The sequence below is a fragment of the Suncus etruscus genome, chromosome 3 (genome assembly GCF_024139225.1).
Source record: "Suncus etruscus isolate mSunEtr1 chromosome 3, mSunEtr1.pri.cur, whole genome shotgun sequence".
Taxonomy (NCBI): domain Eukaryota; kingdom Metazoa; phylum Chordata; class Mammalia; order Eulipotyphla; family Soricidae; genus Suncus; species Suncus etruscus.
The window spans coordinates 116231994-116239581 of record NC_064850.1 but is presented as its reverse complement, the minus strand read 5'-3'; positions in this window follow the sequence as shown (position 1 = coordinate 116239581).

Below are 7588 nucleotides of genomic sequence, written 5' to 3'. Positions count from 1 at the left end.
TAGCAGGGAAGGTGCTTGCCTTGCATGCAGTAGACCTGGGTTTGATCCCTGGCACTCCATAGTGTCTCCCAACCACACCAGGAGTGATTTGTGAGTGAAGAACCAGGAGCAACCCCTGAGTATCAACAGGTCTGACCCAAAACAATACAAAGAGAAAAAAAAAAAAAGGCAACAACAAAAAGAATTCTCTATTTGGGGCCGGAGTGATCATAAAGCAGAGGAGATGCTTGCATTGTATGGAGCCTACCTGGGTTCAATCCCCAGCATATATGGCACACACACATGCACACACAAATGCATACACACACCCAGCACCACCCAAAGTGACCCCTGAGTAAGCCCTGAAAGCAAACAAACAAGCCAAAAACAATGTCTGGACCTGTGTTCTCTCTGAGCTTCCAGAGCAAACATTAGCAGGGACAACGAGGTCCTTTCTGGTGCCTGTTTGATGCACAGCAGGTGCCAAGATCTGAACAGCCCTTCTGCTGTCTGCACCTGGATACCCATGGGTGCTCAAAACATTCAGGCTCATAGTCAGATCTGCTAGTGTGATGATTGCTGGTCTGATGGGAGGCCCAGGCAGAGCTGGAGATACTCCACTGCCACTGATGGTGCAGGAATCCCCTGGGGTTGGAGTTGGCGAAGATAAGTGAGATCAGAAAGTTATTGTCGGGACATTCTGGAGGACAGTCCTTTTTCTCTTCCTCCTTGACCATTTGGCTTCTAATTAGCACCTGAAAACTTGACTTGATTCTTTCAGATGAGGAATAGGGGGGTTGTCCCCAGAAGGAAACCTCTGTGTCTCGTGGTCAGAGAGATAGAACAGTAGGCAAGGCACCTGCCTTGTATGCAGCTGACCGGGTTTAAATCCCAGACACTAGGTACAGTCCCCTGAACCCTGCTAAGAGTGATCCCTGAGCACTGAGGGAAACCAAAAAATTAAAATTAATTAAAATCTGTTTTCTGCACTCAAGGAGACTTTACATCTGGATCTTAACTGTGTTTCCTTGAATAAATGTAAAATGTCTGAGTTTCAGCCTCTCACCTAAGAAAGTGGAAGCAACCCACTCACTTTTGAAGGTTGGGGGTGATTACAGGAGAATTCAGGCTTGTTCAGTTCCTAGCTACTTGCTTAGTTGCAATTGTGGCGCCCAAGTCTGTAGGACTCACTGGCTCTGTCTTCTGGGCCAGCGTCATGCTTGGAGGGCATTGGATGATGCTCTTTTTTTTTTTTTTAATTATTTTTATCACAGTGGATTAAAAATCTTTCACAGTAATATTTTAGGTACATAGTGACATTGAATCGGCCATTCCCACCATCAATGTTGTCCTCCCTGTACCCCTGTTCCCAGCATGTATCCCATATTCCCCACCTTTATCCCCCGGGCTACTAGTATAAGTGGTCTGCTTTGTGTCTAGCTTGTATCAATTCTGTTGTCGTTGGCTTTGGATTTGGTGTTTAATATCTGATCATTTTTTTATTTCTACTCGATGTTCATATGAGTGTTTGGTCTTGGTACCCTCCATTATTATTCCTCCAATTTGTGAGGTAGACCAGATGGTTCAAGTTATGTGGTTCTGTTAGAAGGAAAGAAAAAAAGGGAGAGCAAAATTAAGCAAAAAATGGGAGGAGTGCTCCTAGAGGCTATAAATATCAATTTAAGAGAAGAAATGGAAAAAGAAAGAAAAACATAACAAGAATACAAAAAAAATCAAACAAAAAAAATAACCTGCAAAGCACCACAGCAATAAAGACAACAGCCAAACAATAACCATGGTCCAGAGATAAAAACAAAACAAAGCACAAAACCAAACCAAAAACAAGCAACAACAATAACAAAATTATTTTGTGCTTTTTTTTTTTTTGCATAGGCACAGTAAAATTGGGGAAATTATAAATGGAATTCCCTTGGCCTAAGAAATAGAGGGTTTCTTCACCCTTGAAGTATACTGTCATGGGAATAACTACAGGCTCCGTACATGCTCTTATTCTTTTCCCTAGGTCCTTTTGTGATGTCTGGAAACTTTTTGCTCAGTTGTGGATGATAAAATCAGGCCTCTGTAACTAGAGATCTTGGTATTTTCACAGGTCATAGGTTGGAGCCTAGGATAGAGTCTTTATGGTTCTAGAAGTTCTGTTCCATCACTGTTGTTTTAATCAGTCTTCTGAAGTTGGTGGTCTTGGTTTTTGCACCAATCCTAGGGCAAAGCCTAGGATAGAGTCTTTCATTATGTTTCCAGAAGTTCTGCTCAGTTGCAGTTGTCTCAGACAGGCCTCTGGAATTAGAGATCTTGGTAGTAGCTAAGGCCTAGACTAGGGTCTTTTTTATTGGTCCCTGGATAGGTTCTACCCAGTCATGTTTGTCTAAGTCAGTCTTCTGAATTTAGCGATCTTGGCTTTTGCAAAGATCAAAAGATGACTTGTCTTTTGAGTTCATCTTATCGTTAGGTGGTGAGATAAGACAATCTGCTCTTAGACCAAGTTGTTGCCATTTCTTCATTGTCAGGATGTCTTATCAAAACTGGCATTTGTTGGTGTCAGAGCAGTGTTAAGAATGTCCCAAAGGGAGTTTGGTTCTTGGAGCTGTTGTGGAGAACTGTGTTGGTTCTATGTCTGAGATCTAGGGTTCAGAGTTGGACGGTCGCTGTCTAATCACATGGCGTCTAAGTTGGGAACATATGACATATGTTCAAGGTAGAGGTGCCCCTGTATTGTAAAATGTATGAGTTATTATCTCTAGTAGATGAGAGCTTGTTTCTATACGTAAAATTTCCCCCTTTTTAGTGTGCCTGTGCAAAAAGAAATGGTGCTATATTATATTGCTGGTGGATTTGGGGGTGAGAGTATCAGGCTCCATCATCTCTGTGTCCTGGTTTTGACTTGAACTTTAATCCCAGGCAAGACTTTTTCTTGTAGGTTTTTGTACCAAGTAGAACCAAAACAGATGAAGTTAAGGAGAAGAAAGCAAAAATGAGACAATATATATATATAAAGGAAAAATAAATAAAAATGAGGTTTAGAAAAGTAATTAAGGAAACTAAGTGACACAGGAGACTACCTTACATTTGGGGGTAAACAAATTAAGAGGTAGTGTTATAGAGCTCTTAAACTTATATAGGAAATAAAGGCTTCTCCATTGTCTTTTGATATACTCTTGTGGGGGGGATGATGCTCTTTAAGCACCTGTTCTGGTAACTCTTCACATATATTGCAGAATTTTGACAGTAATTACAACCAATTACATCTGATCCACATTCCTATCATACCCATTTCTGCAATGCATAAGACACCTTCCAGAAACTTCCAACATACTTGATTCTGAATCCTATCTTAGGGTATTTTATATTCTTTTTTTGTTTTTGGTTTTGGTTTTGGTTTTGGTTTTTGGGCCAGGATTGGCTATTTGCAAGGCAAACGCTGCTGTGCTATCTCTCCGGGCCCGGTATTTTATATTCTTACTTCATTTATTAGCTTTCATTGTCACTGCTCCTCCTATCTGGAATTGAATCTCTCAAGTATTGTTTGAAGAAATAAACCTTAATTTTTTTGGGGGGGTGGCACATCTGGTGATGCTCAGGGTTACTCCTGGCTATGTGCTCAGAAATAGCTCCTGGCTTGGGGGACCATATGGGACGCCAGGGGATCAAACTACAGTTCGTCCTAGGTTAGTGCCAGCAAGGCAGATGCCTTGCACCACTGCTCCAGCCCTCTTAATTCCGCCCCCCCCCCAACGCTCCCTTAATTTTTTTTTTAAATCTACCTAGTGGCACAGCTATTTCAGAGTGAGGGTAGGAGAAACTTGGCAAGGGGACACAGTTAATTTTCCTAATTTTAGAAAGGATCTCCAGAGTACCATGGTATCCAATGAAAAACTTTGTATCTTCCAAAGAATGAGTCCCCTCCCATCCTCACACACACGATGAGCTAGGCCAAGCAGTAACAAGTCTGCTGCGTGTGACTGTAACCTGTATTAAAACATGTGTGTTTCCTCATGAAGGTGGAGAAACCGTGACATTCATCCTCCATAGCTGTGCATTTCTCGGACTTTTTAATGTTTTGGTTTTGGGTGTTTATGTTTATTTTTGTTTGTTTGCTTTTTTTCAATGTTGAGGAGATACTCCTGGATCTATGTTGAAGAATCACTTCTGACAGTGCTTGGAGACCAGGTAGTGCCAGGATTGAACATGGCCTCAGCATTTAGAACCTGTGCTCCAGTTCATTGATTTCTCTCTCTAGCTCCTTCTTGAACTATTAGGTATTAAAGCAGACACAGAGAGCTTCAACCTCCTTGTCCTCTTCTGTTGCTCTTAGACCCCCTGATGTGGAGTCTGCAGATATCTCAGGATGACATTAACACAATCTTGACATGAAGTCTTGATGAATAGGTAATCCAGGGGCAGTTCGTTTGATTAAGCCACTTCAGTCTCTTGATGGAATGAAAGTGCAGGTAAATTTGCCTCTGTGAGTGTAAGGCTTAATCTCATTGAGGTTGCTTTCCACTGAGCTTTTCTTGGGGTAGTTGGGAGGAGGTCTTGGGATATCTGTGGGAGAAAGCAGGCACCCTGTTTATGGGTGTGGTATTGGCACAGTATTTGTGTTAAAGTCTTATTAATAGTGTTGTAAACCATGGTACTGCAATAAAAATGGTGAAGAAGAACAGAAGTAAATAGTGGTGCCTTTTATTAAACAGGAAGTCCTATGGCACCATAAAATGTTCTTATAGAAACATATACTTGGCCTGTCTTGAGATGTGGACAGGAGTCCACACATACCTTAGGATGACAATCAAGTAAGGTGTCAAATCTGATTAAATTATGGAGCCCAGTGAACTGACTCAGACCTCTTGGCTGATGTAGGTCTGTTACCATTGACCATTGTCTGTTCCTTTGTTATGTTTTTGTGCTCCACACAAGTCAGGTCATTTGCCTTTGTCCTTTAGTGTGATACTTTCCAATTCTATCTAAGTGGCAGTGAACTACCAGAGTTCCTCTTTCAAGGACAAAAAAGACATACAGGGAGTAGATGCAGTAGTAGTCCATGCACTTGCTTTGCATGCAGTCAACCCAGTTCAATCCTCAGCATCCCATCTGGACCCCTAATCCTGCTAGGAGTGATTCCTGAAAGCAGAGCAAAGAATAAGCCTTGCTATCACTGGTCATGACTCCCATCAAGATAATTTCCCCTTTTATCTTTTTCTGACCAACTTGGAAGTTGAGTCAACACCAGGCAGTGATCTGGGACTTTATCTGACTCTGTGTCCCAGGGTCACCCTTGGCAGGGCTCAGGGAACCATATATATTATCAGGGATAGGACCAGCATCAACCACACTTAAGGCAAATAGGTTCATGCTTACATTACTCTCCAGTCCTAGTTCATCTTTCCTCATCACTGAGTAGTATTCCATTGAGTGAACACACCACACTTTTACTCTCTCTTCTATTGCCAAGACCTAAACCACTGCCAGATCTTGGCTGTCATAAATAGCAATGCAGTGAACACAGGCATTTAAATTTTGAATGAATGTTTGCATGTTATTCTTTGGATGGGACACAACCAGCAGTGCTCTGGTGTTACTTATGGCTCTAAGCTCAGAAATCATTTCTGGTAGGGTTGGGGGAACATATGGAATTTCAGGGATTGAACCTCATCGGCTGCATACAAGGCAAACATCTTACCTGTTTGGTAGGAATCTTACCTGTTTGGTAGAAGGTAAAAACAAAAAACAAAACAAACAAACAAAAACGAGCTGTTTCTGTGGTGAAATAAGAAGACCTGGGCTGTAGTGAGCAGACTGTAGTATTCGTATGATAACCCTCCCCCAACTTTCTGCCTATCTCAACTAAATAGTGAGACCCTCTCACAGTTGGGTGGGGTCTGTGGTTGGTAATTAAGGGGTTGCTTGGAAGGGGGAGATGGTGACACAACAAGGAGAGAGATCAGATACAGGATGCATGCAGAGCAGGAGGAAAGAGGCTGCTTAGTTTATAGGCCATATGAAAAAGCACATATAAAGCTGGATGTCTCCTGAAACTTGAACTGACTGCCTGTAGCCTTTCCAACATCTCTTCAAAGGATCTCTAACTTCGGATTACAGTGGGACTGTTCGATTACTTCTTTTTTTTTTTTTCTTTTTGGGCCCCACATGGTGACGCTCAGGGGTTACTCCTGGCTATGCGCTCAGAAATTACTCATGGCTTGAGGGACCATATGGGATGCTGGGGGATGATGGAACCACGGTCTGTCCTAGGTTAGCTGCATGCAAGGCAAATGCCCTATCGCTTGTGTCACCACTCCGGCTTCTGTTTGATTACTTCTTAAGATCTCCATAACCTAATAGATCTTTGATCTCTAAATTCTGGCTACATCACTCTACATCACTCGATCTTAGGAAGACCTTATTAGAACTCTTCATTTTTTTTTTTTTTGCTTTGCTTTTTGCAGTGACCAGAAACCCCCCAGGGGGGACCCGGCCAGCAGGAATTAGCTGGGAAGGCTTCTCAGACGACTGCACTCCTATTTTGCTGAGTAGAAGAACAACCACACTGTAAAAAATCTGAGAGAGGTTAATAATAAAGACCCAAGGCAGCGTCTCACTGGTCAAGGGTGTCTTTATTGGCTACAGTTCCTTCTTAAATAGTGAAGGAGAAAAAGGGGCAGTACAAAGGTGATGTCAATCATACTTTTGGCGCGAAGGCTCATAAGGAAGTGGGCAGTGGGCTAGGGGCTGGATGACCTTTAAGCTATACTGAACGTGCTGTTTCAATGGAAACTTCTAGTGTCCTTCTAGCTGCATTCCTAATTGCTTGACTATCAGGAAATGGTGCAATATGTGCTTGCCTAAGTGATCTTGAACAGACAATATAGCATATACTTATTGATAACAGCCTAAATTACTCCGGAATGTGGTCTTAAGGAATGGGGCCTAGTTTCTGATAACTGGACCAGGCGGTTTTTTCTCTCCTCCGGGCTTATAGCTAAATTAAGTCCTGCAGCTACATTCTTTTCTCTTAGCTCAGAGATTTACAGCAAGACTGCATATTGCTTTTAGGTGAAAAGCTGGGCTATGGCAGAGAGAAAAATGTCCTCAAACAAGTCAGTCCCCAACATCTCCCCCTTTCTCTTCTAATAAAAGAAGGAAAGTCGTGAGCGGGTGGAAGAACCGTGTCTTAGGCATACAAGGTTTGACCAGGTCGGACACGGCCAAAGCCGCATTTAAAAGGTGGCTACAAACGCCGTGGGTGTGCGCAGAGATCCGAATTATACGTTGTAGCCTTTTAGGGCCGTGCCCTAACTGGGACCTTGCTAATCCCGTCGTAGGTGTCTCCACAGCCGAGAGCACAAGTGCCGGAGCGAGCTCCGTCTGTTAGCTATGCGCTCTATCTCCTGGAAACTTAGTGGCTGGATAGGCGGCTTGGTGACTAGAGCCAAGTTTTCACAGGAGTCACGCGGGGTTAGACGCTGGTAGTTAACCTGAATAGAGGTTTTTGCCTTTTCATCTACCTGGTTTTTAATAAAGGCAGTAATTTTGCGGAAAATCCATGGGCCAAGAGAAAAGAGCAGCATGAGGCTAATAAGAGGGCCCACAA